The sequence below is a fragment of the Sceloporus undulatus genome, chromosome 2 (genome assembly GCF_019175285.1).
Source record: "Sceloporus undulatus isolate JIND9_A2432 ecotype Alabama chromosome 2, SceUnd_v1.1, whole genome shotgun sequence".
NCBI classification, from domain to species: domain Eukaryota; kingdom Metazoa; phylum Chordata; class Lepidosauria; order Squamata; family Phrynosomatidae; genus Sceloporus; species Sceloporus undulatus.
This window is the reverse complement of record NC_056523.1, coordinates 72,627,598-72,642,285: the sequence shown is the minus strand read 5'-3', so window position 1 is coordinate 72,642,285 and position 14,688 is coordinate 72,627,598.

Genomic DNA, 14,688 nt, shown 5'->3' with positions numbered 1-14,688 from the left:
CATATGTACATGCACATATATACTGGGAAGATCCATGCTACAAACATATGTTGGTTCTATGTATGTTTAATTGTCATGGCGTCTCAGAAAGAACCTTGGGAATTGTGATTTAAAGAAGAACTCATAATTCTTTAGATCCTTGTAGCCCCAATGATTCCTCATGATGAGGGAATGGGTTTTTAAAATGAGTTTAAATGTAGAGTATAGCTTTGCAAATATTGACTGTCTTCTGGTTTAGATTTGGGCAATTTCAAAAATAGCGAACTATTGGTACTCATTAGATGACACATGTCACAATAATTTGTGTTTTGTGTTAACTAAGTTGTTGCTTAAGCTATGATTTACACAGCAGACAACCCAACAAACTGTGATGTATTTATCCATTTCTTGCTTGTTTCCTCTGTCCCTTTTTGTCAGCTTCATTTTAAGGTGGACAGATGGCACAGGAAGCTGGTGTCTCATGTGTCAGTGTCACAGTGAAACCACTCTGGAATTCGGTACGAACCTCAAAGGTGTGTCATGGTGGTGAACCCTATTCCCTGAACAGATACAGCCCCTTAAATAGTTCTACAATTCCGACTAAATTCACTGCCTTGCCAGCATTGAAGCCACTAGCTACCACTGGTATGTGGGCAGCAACAAGTCATGGTTGTGGGTTTGGAATAAGAGATTGTTTAAACAAACCCAAATTCATAAAGCAACAACAAACCATAGTCTGGATATTGTTTTATGGCTGATTAACAAACCATGATTTCTTAGCGGGGGCAGGCTCATACATCATAACAAACCATATTTCAAGAAACCATAGCTTGTTGTGATATATGAACACACAATCTTTAAATCAGTGTTATCTTCTGTGGAAAAATGTGTTTCAATTCCTATGCCTTTGTACTTTCATCAAAGATAAGGTGACAAAAGGAGGGAGGGAGAGAAGGTAGGAAGGAGAAGAGAGAGAGAGAAAGAAAGAAAGAAAGAAAGAAAGAGAGAGAGAGAGAGGCCACATTGTAGGTCTTGTTCTCTCACCGAGGCAGAAACAGAGCTGATTCATTCCAGATGAGCAAAGCTTTTCGTTCTGTGCAGTTGTATCATTTGGTTCACTGTGACCTCTGAGAAAGTGCAGCTGAAATAGACACGCAAAGCTGGGATCAATGAGACAGCTCACAGTAGCAGGCCAAGACACCACAGTACCTGTCTGCCTAAAGGCATTTCTAGAGAATCAGCCTTAATCTGGCATGAAAGTAACCTCTTGATTCGTTTGATGTGACAAATGCAGGCTGTCAGAGTAAGAGAGAGCGTTATTGTGTCAAGACATTACTTACTCTCTTGTAGTGGGCAGCTTCATATATTTCAGGGGCATATGACAACACCATCAGAATCTAAGATGCTGCTTATACAAAATGACAGAGAGTGATCACATGGCTTTGGCTTTCACACTAGTCATGAAATTTGGTTAAGCCATCTCACTGAGGGACTTAGGCTGTACACTTTCCATCTGGATGTAAGTTTCACTGAATTCAATTGAACTTCTGTGTCAACATCAGGACTCAGAAAATTTTACTTTTATGAAACTACCACTCCCAGAATCTTCCTGCCAGCATGGTCAAAGGCTATTTTCCCAAGCTTGGCCTGTGTACAGACCACTGTGGTACAAGACTAACATATTTAGCCATATTCATTAGAATCAGCAGCAAATACGCAATATCGTTGAACAGAAGCCTCCTGATGGACTAGTGAAGGAAGGCAAAGAAGAGTGATTGTACTGAATATTTGAATTTGTATGAGTTTTAACAGTCTGTTAATAGGAGCAAATCTTTGAAGGCATTTCTGAGCAACTGCTGTTTTTTGTTTGTTTGAATAAGGAGCACAAATTACTCTGATCCATGTCCAGAACTAAGTTTCTGGGTGTGCATGCATCTACATTAGACATGGAAATTGGGCACATATTGCTCCTCCAATGTTGTTGACTATATAGCATAGAGGAATATGGAGAGTAGCAGTCTGACAACATTTGGTGGGCCACATGATTTCCACCCCTGATCTAAATGTTCACTTCTACTCACATGCATGTAAATGGTCACCTCCATCTATATTGTGTTGCTCCCCTATACCTCACTGTCATGTTTTGGTGTATCTTTTAGTGTACGTAAGGCTACATGGACCACTAGTCGCCCATGACTGGAGCTGATTCTGGTGCCAACGTTCCCATGTAATGATTTGTTTCTATTCCTTCTCAGTCATGGAGCAAAAATTGAAGTTTTAAGAATGAAAAGAGAGGACAGTTTTTCTATTACCAGCAGCTTGTTAAAGCTTCTAGAGAATGATTCCCTGAGACCTGCTCTGTCTGAAGTATGGGAGCAGATTCCACTAGAAATTATTGTCTCTGGGTACATCTACACTGTAGAAATAACACAGTTTTATATCACTTTAAATGCTGTAGTGCAGTCCTGTGGAATCCTGGGATTTGTAGTTTCACAAGCTCTTTTGACTTCATAGCCAAAGAATACCGGTACCTCACAAAACTACAAATCCCTGGATTCTATAGTATGGAGCCATGGCAGTTAAAGTGGTGTCAAACTTGCATTATTTCTACAGTTTAGATGCACCTCTTGTCTCTATGCTAGATCTTGACCACGCTATTGACATTACACTCTTGGCTGGGGATGTGATCTGTATTTCTTGTGATGTGTCAACAAACACAGATCAACAGAAAAGAATGTCCTTGGAAAGAAGAAGAGTTAAAGATCCCCCCCCCCCCCCCATTTCTGGCTTTGGGAAGCTGCTTTGTACCAGGCCAGACAATTTGCCTGTTTCAACCAATGTTGCCTACTCTAACTGGCAGAGGTTCTTCAGGGTCTCAGACGGATAAGAGTCATGCCCATTACTCACTACTTGATCCATAGTGAGGCAGGATGAAATGCTTTACACCCTACGGGAGAATTTCCTCTGAACTTTGTTCTTAATTGGAAGTCTAATCTCTGTAACAAGCATTTAGTGGAAACATCAAACATTCTTTTTTTAAAAAAAATAAACTCCAACTGTTTTAAAACAAATATAGTTCAGAACAGTGAATGAATGTCTTTTTGTCATTCCTTTTTATTATTGTATTGCCAGGTTTGTGTGACATAAAGAAGTGTACTCAAGAATGAATGTCCGTCCCCCTGAGACATTGAAATTATCATGACTCCCCTGCTGCTATTTCTAATGAACCCAGAAGAGATTAGACTACAGTAATTAACAAAGTGCATCTTACCTTTTGGAGCACTAATGGTCCTGTCAGATTTGTGCAGCTACTGAAAAGAAAAGAAGTGATGGTGACAATTTGATGCCCCCACCGCCTTTAAAGCCTTTTCACTAAGAATCTCATAGTATGATCTCAAAAGCAATTGCTAGCAGAATATCAAAACATGCAAGTCCCCACATGGATGAACAGAGCCCCAGTCCTAAGAACCAGAGTGGGAAAAGTTAGTTTTTGGACACCCAGAAGCTCTCAGCCAGCATGGTCACTCCTGTTGAGTTTGAGGGACTAAAGCAACTGATGACAAGTTAGAGCATAACCAAAATGGGACAAAACCTGCCCACCATCTTTGACATTCATTGTCGCAGATTTTGGTGTCAACGACCATCAGGGAGAGCAGAGTACAGAGAGATTGGTTTTGCTCAGCACAATCTAGGATTCTACTAGTGTATTTCTTTCTACATCAGTTGTGCAAATAGGCATTTTACCACTTTGGTTTACAAACATTAATATTTTGACAATATATTATTGTCAATCCAATAGACAATAGTGCTCCATTCTTCAGTCAACTGAAATCTTTAAATCAGAAGATGTGCCCTATTACAACTGCACCACCTTGCTGCAGCTGGTACCATTTCAGACCTATTACCTATTGTATGTATAGCGCTGTGTAAATTTACAGCGCTTTATAAATAAAAGTTAATAATAATAATAATAATAATAATAATAATATTACAAAAGCTATTTATTTATTGAATTTTTGTGCTACTTTTTCTCTAGAGAATCTCAGATAAAAACAGATAAAATAAAATTAATTCATTAACAAAATAAATATCATAAAACCATGACATGCTGTATCTATGTCAGTACTCCTCCACGTACATAACCATGTTGCTGTTTTGCATGCGAAAAAGTTTGTCTATTTATCTACCACCAGCAACCTAAAACACTTTCTCTTTCTCCACAGCAAGATATTGAGCTTCGCTTGAGTGCAGCTATAGAGAGTATGGCCTTCAATGGTGCCACCTCACTTTTATTTATATTGATCCACATAAATTCACTTGCCTCTCTCTTCTGCAGTACAAACAGCTATATTCTTTCCTGACCACGTACATATACCCTAGAGAAATTCTAGCGTGAATATTTTTGTGTATAAGAGCAGGCATACCAAAGGACTTCTTGGGCTTCTTCTTCTTGTTGTTTTTATTGGCTGGCAGTCAGGAAACGGGCAAAACCATCTCTGAGTATTCCTTACCAAAGAAAACCCTATGAAATCCACAGGGTCGCCAACAGACAACTTCAAGGCACACACATACACACACATGTTGGCTTTAGTTTAGGGTGACCCTCTGAATGAGAGACCTTCAGATCACCCTCAGGTCTTTCAAACTCATGGTAGCTTCCTGGCTGCTGCAACACTGCAGAATTAATACAGTTTGATACTACATTAACTGCCATGGCTCCATCCGATGGAATCCTGAGATTTGTAGTTTGTTATGACACCAAAGCTCTCTGAAAGAGAAGGCTAAATATTCCACAAGACTACAGATTCCAGAATTCCATAGCATTGAGCTATGGCAGGTAAAGTTGTGTCAAACTGCATTAATTCTGCAGTGTAGATGCAGACAGACTTTGATTGGGTTTCTTAGGGCAGTTTAAACCTCTCCCTGGCTTTACTTCACATTCAGGAAGGACTCATCCCACGCTTTCTATCCTTCAATCCTATGCAATGGGTTTTTCTGGTGGAGCGCAGCATGCACAGAACTGGCTTCACCCTTTAAAAGATTCATCTGCTGAGGCCTTGACAAGCATGGACAGTGGGATGAGCAAGGTCCTCGGGTCGTAGGTTTGTTTAGAGTTACCTTCTCTTAGATGGTTGACCTTACAGGGTTAGATGAGCACCATCTGCCCGGGTTTGGGATTAGAGTTATCCTTCTCCTAGGATAGTTGCCATAAGGCTAGAGAGCCCATCCTGCCCTTTGGCACTCTTGGTCAGACCCTTCGATTGTGACCTGTCTGGCATTGAAGGCCCTACTGGTGGCTATTATACCACCGCCAACATAGCTCACAATTTCATTAGGTTAGGCAAGCCTCTCCCCCACGAGAAGGGGGCATCAATGGAGTTTAAACCTAATGCCCCAGTAAACAGCATATTGCAAGGATGCAAGTCTTAGCATCCTTAGGACCTTTTCAGATACATGCTGGATGGATAGACACAGTAGCACATAGCTGTGAAACCGTCCACATGTCCTTCCCTAGCGTGTGTTGAAAGTGCTGTATGCTTGGATGAGTGTATGTGCATACATCCCTATCCATGCAATCTGTCTACCCTTATTTGTGGTAGATGTACAAACTATTATATGTATCTGCAAGAACACATCTGGACACACTATATGCATGTACTAAGTCAAGGTTCTAGAGGCTAACTCTCCAGATGTGGTTGGAGTCCAATTCCCATCAGCCTCAGCTGACTTGGCTGATAATGAGAAATAAGAGAAGTAAATATTAATTAATTAATATCTGAAAAGCCACACATTTTGTCACCTGTGCATGGGATGGATGCAGAACCTGAGACCCATCTCTGCTGCTATCCCCTTTGCTTTGGTTTTCAGTTTACAGGTAATAAAATGGATTCTGCTTTGAATGATGTATGAAATAGATCCTTTCCACTTCTGCTAAAGCTCAAGTTCTTCAAACAATTTGGACTTCTGCTCCTAGAATCCCTACTCTCTGAGGTTTCCAGGAATTGGAAGTCCAAAACATCTAGGAGACCAGCGGTTGAGAACCATGCTTCTAGAAGAATTATTAGAAGAATGCTATGTCTAGAATGTTGTTGAGGCACTATGCCTGTGTAAAAATAGTTGCACCAGCTGTTGTGCTTTCAGAGGCTCCTGAAGGGTTGTTTCTAGTAATATATTCAGTCTTTCTGCAGGGACACATACATATTTTACTTTTTTCTCAGCAGGTGGAGATCTAATTAACTGTTGTGCAATGGATGAACTTAAGGCTGTGGTGGACATTACAAAACAGCTATGTGCCTGTGAGATCCAGCCTAACTGTGCCGGGGTATATTGATGCCATATCCTCTAACTGTTCAAATTTGGCTTGGGCAGTCCTGATAGATCCTGTTTTCTCAATCAGCTGCTTTTAAATGTTTCAGTTTCTCTCTCCTCCTCCCACTTGCTTTGTCCTTAGTTTACTTCAGTTGTTGCAAACTAAGATCCAAAATACACTTGCAGAAATAATTCTGTTTGAGACTGCTTATGTGGCCTGCCTCAATGCTTGGAAATTCTGGAAACTGTAATTTTGTGAGACATTTAACCTTCTCTGTCAGAGAGCTCTGGTGCCACTATAAACTACAATTCCCAGGATTCCATAGCACTGAGCCAGGTCAGATAAAGTGTTCTCACACTGGATTATTTCTAGCAGTGTGTTTAGGACCTAAGTGCAAAGTGCAAAAGTAATTTGCACTTAATTAACTCAGTAAGCCCAAGCAAAAGCAAACTTCTAGCTTATGTGTTCTTCCTCATTGGGAACTTCTACCATCTTGACCACAATCTGATATTGTTTGGCCACACTTATCCCATCTTTGTAAAATATTAGGGGGAGGGTAAAGGTAAAGGTTTCCCCTTGACATGAATGTCTCTAGTCATGTCCAGCTGTAAGAGGCAGTGCTCATCTCCGTTATTAAGCCAAAGAGCCAGTGTTGTCCGAAGACAACTCCGGTTGTCATGTGGCCAGCATGACTGCACAGAATGCTGTTATCTTCCCACTAAAGTGGTGCCTATTTATCTACTTACATGATGCTATTTTGAAAAGGCAGAGAATCTTGGGTCAATGAAGCCACACATACTTTCCCCATTCTATGATGTGCAGCAATTTCAAAGTGTTATGCTGGAAGTTGAGTGCCCATCCCCGACCTTTGCATCAGTCTGTAAATGAAACTGCATTCTCTATTCACAACTGCTTCAGCCAACATAAGTGGGTTGATCAAAGCAGTGCCTGCCTTTTATTGTCTTGGCATCTGCTGGCATATTTATTAAAAGCAAAGGTATCAAATAAAAGCAGTCTAGGTGAATGCTTCACAAGGCAAACACTGCAGAAGGCCTCTGAGTTCACCCACAGTCTTTCAGGAAGGATTCAATTTTCCATTTATTATTATTATTATTATTATTAACCTTTATTTATGAAGCGCTGTAAATTTGAACAGCTGCAACTCAAAGTGCTGCCTCCTCTTACCTGAGGGAGATGCAAGCAGGGCCAAAGCTCCTCCGTAATTCCTCAGGGCCAGTTCCTACATCATATTTTTGTACACAGGAAAGCCCTGAACAAGGAAACATTCATTTTGTTTTGTGTCAGTTGCTAAATACCTATCCAGTTTGAGACACTGGAAGTGGATGCTGTGAGGATCATCTGTGAAATTTTATTACATTCATTTTTTAAAAGATTTATATCCCACCCTAAATCATGAAGCTCAGGGAAGCACATAAGTTTTAAAAATATGGTGTTTTTTTTTAAGTTCAAGGAATTAAAAAAAAACAATAGTGCAGCCATTCGTATTTATATATTCTATTTCTACAGTAGTACCTTTATCATGCACCACTACTGTTATAGCCAGCTTTTAGGAATGAGTGGACTATTTGGAATATTCACTGCCAAGAATGAATGCATGGGGTATTATACGGATGATTGTAAAAAATCCATAGCATATTCATGGTGACAAAACAGTATCTACTTTATTACTACAACTGTTTAACTGGCAATTTGGTTCTTGAAACCTAATACTGCATTGCCTGTGTCCACATCATTAGGATGCCAAATTTGGGGACCTTCCAGTTCTTGCCTCACTACAGACTGCATTCACTACATCTCCCGGGAAAGTGTGTCAATAAATCTGTGTGCAATCTGGCTTTTCTCCTCCCACCTGACCCCAATTCTTTGTTATATATATATTTTCCCCCTGCAATTTTAGCCCAGTCCATGCAGTTGTTTCTACTGACCTGATTACTAGTCTGTCTGTCAAATCACATGCCCTGTTACATTTTGTTTCTATAATCGTTGTTCCTGTACAAGAGGGAAATCTTAAATTTGTAATACGGTGAGTAGAATCGACCTTCTGTATCCATGAATTCCTTATCCCTGGATTCAACCATCCACAGCTTGAAAATGTGTTTTAAAATATATAAATACCCAAAATCAAACTTGATTTTGCCATTTTATATAAGGGACACCATTTTACTACACCATTTAATTGGACTTGAGCATCCACAGATTTTGGTATCCATGGGGGGGAGGTGCCCTGGAACCAAATCTCAGCAGATACCGAGGGCCCACTGTATAGTTATATGGATATATTCAATATTTCAGTTCTAGTTTGAAAGGAATATGTGTTCCTTACTTATTTCCTGAGACATTTCACACACTTTAAGGGGGAAGGAGTAGATTTTATATACAGCTGCTAGAGGGTAGTAGTAGGAGCCAGGGTGGTGATTTGAGTATTGGACTAGGACTCTGGGAGAGGAGAGTTCAAATCACTGCTCAGCCATGGAAACCCTCTGGTCAAGTTACACTCTCTCAGCCTTGGTCAGCATATTCGATTACATCTCTGGGAACCAGGGTTTCATTCCCTCTCAGCCATGAAACCCACTGGATGACCTTCGGCAAGTCACATGCTTTCAGCTTCAGGAGAAGATAATGGCAGACTTCCTCTGAACAAATGCTTCCTAGAAAACCCCATGATAGATTCGCCTTAGGGTTGCCGTAAACTGGAAATAAGTTGAAAACACACAAGAAGGATTGTGGAATCTGACAACTCATCACAGTGGTTTGGCGATGTACTAAAACTCCCTTTGACCTCCTCCTATACCACACTATACAGAATCCTTAGGAATGTTTTTTTTTTTTGTATTAATTTACTTATAAATCATAATTCCCATATATCACTGAATGTAATGGTAATAGATGTGACATAAACTAGCAAAATTAAATTGATACCTTTAAATTACGATATCAGAATGTGTTTACATACACATAGTTTCATGTGGTTAAAGTGAAAATTTGGTAAAACAAATTTGGTATAACACCCTAGGGCCTCTCCTTTCTCTTTCCACTGAGATTCATCCCACTTACACAATTTCTTCAGCATTTTAAAGAGATACAGGTGAATGCCACAGCCCATTTCTGTCAAAATGCAGTTGTCTGAAAAGTAGTGGTGTCACCCCCCCCCCCTTAGGGTGTCACCAGGTGAGGTCCGCATCTCCTGGTGACGTCACTGAGCCTGTGATGCTATGTTAATCACCTATGACAATATATTTTTGAAATAACTTTAGCTTCAGTTCAGAGATAGTAATAAAAAGAAGCCAAAGCCTTCTAGCTCCAGCCCAAACAGTTCCTGATAGAATGGAGAAGATTCCTAGAAATGGCAGAGGGTTCCACATGATTACAAAACAAGGGTGAGGAATGTGGCCTTCCAGATGTTGTGGGATTGCAGTTCTCATCAGTCCTACCCAGCATAGCTAATGGTGAAGAGGTGACAAGTTGCACCAATAGCATCAGGGGGACTATATATTCCTCATCTCTGGAACAGATGGTTATAAACTAGCTCAGGCCTGCACAACTTGGTAGTAGGTAGGGGCCAAAATTAAAATAGGCTAAACTTCTTTGGGCCTCAGATAAGTTTTTATTTATTTATTTATTTATTTATTTATATTACTAATATTAATTCCATCCTCCTCCTCTGCCCATCCTTCTCCTCCACCTGGATGTCTCCTCAGGAGAATGTTGATCAGCGTAGAAGCCTTACAGGGCAAGTGTTTGCCTATCTTCCTCCTCTGGCCACCTTGGGAGAAAGCCAGGAAGCAGAGGAGACTTGAGGGGTGAGTGCTTGCCCTTCCTCCTCCTCCACTGCATGGCCCTCTCCTCTGCCTTGAAGTCATTCCACATCTTGCAGACCACCCAAAATCCTTTGGTAGGCCTCATGTGGCCCCTGGGCCATATTGTGCAGGCCTGGTCTAATAGTAAACATACTGGCTAGGGCATAAGTCCCATTGAACCTAGAAGGGTTTAATTCTTTGGAGAGACAGGGTACTGTGGTGGTTTGAGTGTTGGACTTTGGAGACCGGGGTCCAAATTCCCACTGAGCCATGAAACCCACTAGGTGACCTTGGGCAAATCACACACACTCAGAGGACAACCATGGCAAACCCTCTCAAAAGAAACTTGCCAAGAAAACCCTGTGACAGGGTTGCCTTAGGGTTGCCATAAGTCAGAAACAACTTGAACACACACAACAACAAAATCTTTGGTGCTTTCTTCAGGTAAAGGAGACAGAGTATGCTCCAGATCAGTGGCTCCCAATCTTGGAAAGCTGTAGAACTTGAACTCTCCAAGGCTCCAACTGGTATAGCCAGGGCTTTGGCGAGTTGCAGTCCAACAACATCCTGGAACTGAAGATTGGGAATCGTTGCTCTACTAGATGAAGGAATCTAATGTTTGAGTTCCAAATAGCTCCAGTAGGGGCCAGTGTGTTCCCAGGAACTTGGGCAACATGAGTCCAAAGGAAGAGTGACTCCAGAGGCAGACAGGTTGTGCAGGCACTCATCTATTCAGGAAATAGAGCTTTCCCAAGGTGCAGCATGTGATATTATCCGTTCACACTGCTGCTTATTACATATGCTAGATGTCTGCAGCAGGCCTTGTGCGTGTCACATGCTGGCAAGTAAACAGACTTATGCAGTTGCTGTAGCAACCAGCAGCATGAAGCAGGGAGGGCTCCCATCCTTTTTTATTTGCACAGCAACTAGCCAAGATGCCCAAGTGCCTTGCTTTACATAGGACAGACCTTCTAGTTCAGGTCCAGGTTAAAGGAAAGGTTAAGGGAAAGTAGAGCTGGGGCCTTGAAGCTGCCACCCAGCAGTTGGCGCTTGGGCAACCTACTGAGGCTATAGTCCTCTGGGTGACTTAGTAGGCTAGCTCACAGGTAGGAAACTGGGTGACAGGCGGGGGGCAATTTTACATCTGGATGCACCTCTAGACACACCAAAAGTGATGTTGCATCACCTCTGGACAACATTTTGGCTGACCGAAGAGTGCTTTTTTGCACTTTTGCAGGGGAGGTTTCCACGGGCTGAGGATGTCAGGAATGTATGTGACATATGCAAGGTGGAATAGTGGTTTGAGTGTTGAGTGTATCAGGGTTCAATTCCCAGCTTGGCCATGAAACCCACTGGCTGACTTTGGGCAAGTCATATGTTCTCAGCTTCAGGGGAAGGCAATGGCAAACCTTCTCTGAACAAATTTTGCCAAGGAAACCCCATGACAGGTTTGCCTTAGGCTTGCCATATGCCAAAGATAACTTGTAGGCACAGAACAACAACAAATGCAAGCAACCAGAGCCCCCCCCCCCCCTTTTTTTATTTTTTTTTTTTGCTGCTTTTGGGTGAAAATTCATCCCAAACAAGAGCTTTTTCCTTTTGTGAACCCATGGTGACACTGCATGTGGCCCATGGGCTGTATCTTTTCCACCCCTGTGATAGTATAACCACATAATCTACTAACAACACTTCTTTTTCTGAACTTGTTTTAGAAAGCAAGTGGTACCTACCTCCTTTCACAATGGTATTGCCAGGCAGTGTGACAGCAACTAGGGAACACCAAGGCATAACTCTGATCCCCTGCAACCCAAACAGCCATAGACTGGCTTCAGGGGTGTATTGGGAGAGGTGCCTTTTTGTATCACAACCTAACTGACCATCTTCACTCTTTTGGACCACTTTAAGTATACTGGGGGAACTTTACGCTCTGCCAGCTTTAAATGGGATCTTGCCATCATCAGGCACACAAGACAGCCAAAATCTTCCCCATGGTGGTGATCTGTATTGCATGATGCATTTTATTTTATGCAGTGAAACCCATGTGGCTACCTGAGACATTGTCCTGTGATGCCAAATTCACTCCTCATAAAAATTGGTAGGTTTTCTCACTTGCTGCTTGCCCTTTCACTGCCACCATGTTTCCTTTTACATACCTGTCATCAGCATATAATTGACATAATTCAACACAGACAGGCCTACGTTTGGGAAGGGAACCAAGAAGCGTAGGGTTGAAACTGCTTTCTGGGTGTTTTCCTGTGCCTTTGAGCAGCAGCCCAGTACACAGGGACATGTTCTTGCATTTGCCTACATATGAGGAGCTTTTCCTCTTTCTTATATGACTGTGTGTGAGGTTGCTACCTTTTTCACTGTGGCTACACTTGTGAGTGGACAAAAGTTGCTTCTTTCTCTTGTTACACTTGGTTTTGCTCGATGGATCTAGTAGTGTAAGATATTCTGCAGGGAACCTAGCCCTGATGTAAATCATTCTTTCATAGATGGAAATGCTGGCAGCATGGTTGCTTCTGTGTTACTATGAGGCCTGCTGGTTCTTACAGTTTCCCAGTACATTAGAAGATAATTTGCAATTTCCCAGGTGGTTGAGGTTCATAGAAGGGTCACCATTTTCAATGCCTCTTATACTGTTTAGGATCTCTTGTGTTTCCCTGTGAAGCAGGGAGCTACAGCACTATAGCATTTCCTGTACTGCCAAAATGAAGCTGAAACTTTATTTGCCTAAGCTTATGTACTATATACAATATCTGCCTTGGTGGCTCAAGGAGTTGGTAGGTCCTGAACCACCCTGCAATGGATTGCCCAGCCACTCAGCCATCATAGTTCCAAAGCTAATCAGACAGCACTCCTCATCTTTAATACATAGATTGCAGTATGCAAGAGGATCTTGTAGCACCTTTGAGACTAAGAGGCTCAACAGACGGCACGCCATGGCCCCGATCTGGCCTTTCCGCTCCTTTTTGTGCTGTGGAAAGGGTGCCTTAGCCATGGTGGCAGCTTTCATCCGCTTCTTTGGCACAGCGCACGTAAACACTGCCGAAGACACAGCATGATGCCACCTGCCATGTGGTTGATTGGGCGTTGTCACGCTGGTGTGGGGGCAGAGTCGGGGTGGCTGGCATGCAGTCACCATGCCCCCACTCTGCCCCCATGCCGGCTCCTGATGCTGGTCTGTACAACCCCTAACTATGTAAAAATTGTTGTAGTAAAAGTTTTTCTAGACTTGGTTTATTTCCTCAGATGCATGGCTATGTCTCTGAATTCTACCCCTATAGACAGAATGTTGGACACAGATTGCAAGACTTAGCAGCTAGTCTAACTAACTTTGGACCAGGCATCTCTGTTTTTGTAGGATTTGGGCTGTATTCTAAACACACTTAATATAGTAAAACCCATTGAACAACACAACGTGTGTGCTCAAGTAAGCATGTGTATGATTGCATGATTTACCTTATTGTCATGTTTTGAGGATAAAAGTAGAATCTCCCCATGGGTTAGCCTGAGGTTTTTGGAGGTAGAATGAGCTATGTCTCTCATACATAAATCAGGCCACATTCTTTGTCTAAAGCATAATGTTTGTGTGTAGTGGGTGGACAATCCTTTTACACAGAATGTTTTTACCTCAACTTCTTCTCTGAGTGTACAGTCCACGCAGTATTGTGATAAAATTAATATACATACACCTTCTGCCACCCTGCAAAATAGGTGGGTTTTTGTGTGCTGGCAGAAATCAGATGGGTTGAACATCACTTGAGATTTGTAGCTGTAGATTTTTTAAAAATAATATCTAAATTATACTTGCTATCGCGGTCAATTTGCCCACAATTCTCAGAAATACTACAACTTTTACTGCCAGCCTCCAATAGTTTCTTTGGTTTTTTTCAATTCCAATATTAAAAAAATATTGGGCACATATGCGTGTAGTTGTGGTTCATGCTCAGTTTTTCAGTCACTCCCCCAGTGATGCATACTGTCAGGTAGGCTGCAATATTTGCATGCTTTACAGTTTCAGGATGTATGATGGGAAAGATAAAGGCAATTCCTTCATCTTCTTCCCCCTACTTTCTTTACTTCATTGATGCACTAAAATTCTAAGAAAAATAACAATACTGTACATTTCAAAAAGGCAGGATGATACCTCAACCTCAGCAAACCTTGCCCTCCATTTTTAAAAAATGCATTACAGATACAAGACATTGCTATGTCCAGTGACAAAGTCTCACAAAAGTAACAGGAAAGAACCCACTGACAGGGAATTAGTGAATGCAGAGGCAACAAACAGCAATATCTGGCAAAAATGAAGAAGCTATGCTGCAAATGCTCACTTCTTTAGACCAATCTGGAATTGCCCAGAGACATGACTCTGATTTGCCTTACTGAGGATCAGGACACAATTAGTAGGTGGGAGTTTATTTCGAATCAATTAAAAAACTGAAATCTGACTATACTGTGCAGAGCCACGTTTTTCTCCTGGGGAGTTTCTGTGTGTTTAAATTTCCACGAGAACAACAAACAAAAAAAAAAACCCAGTAAGTAAGTAAGTTTTCCAGGCTCTCAGTACAACAGGAA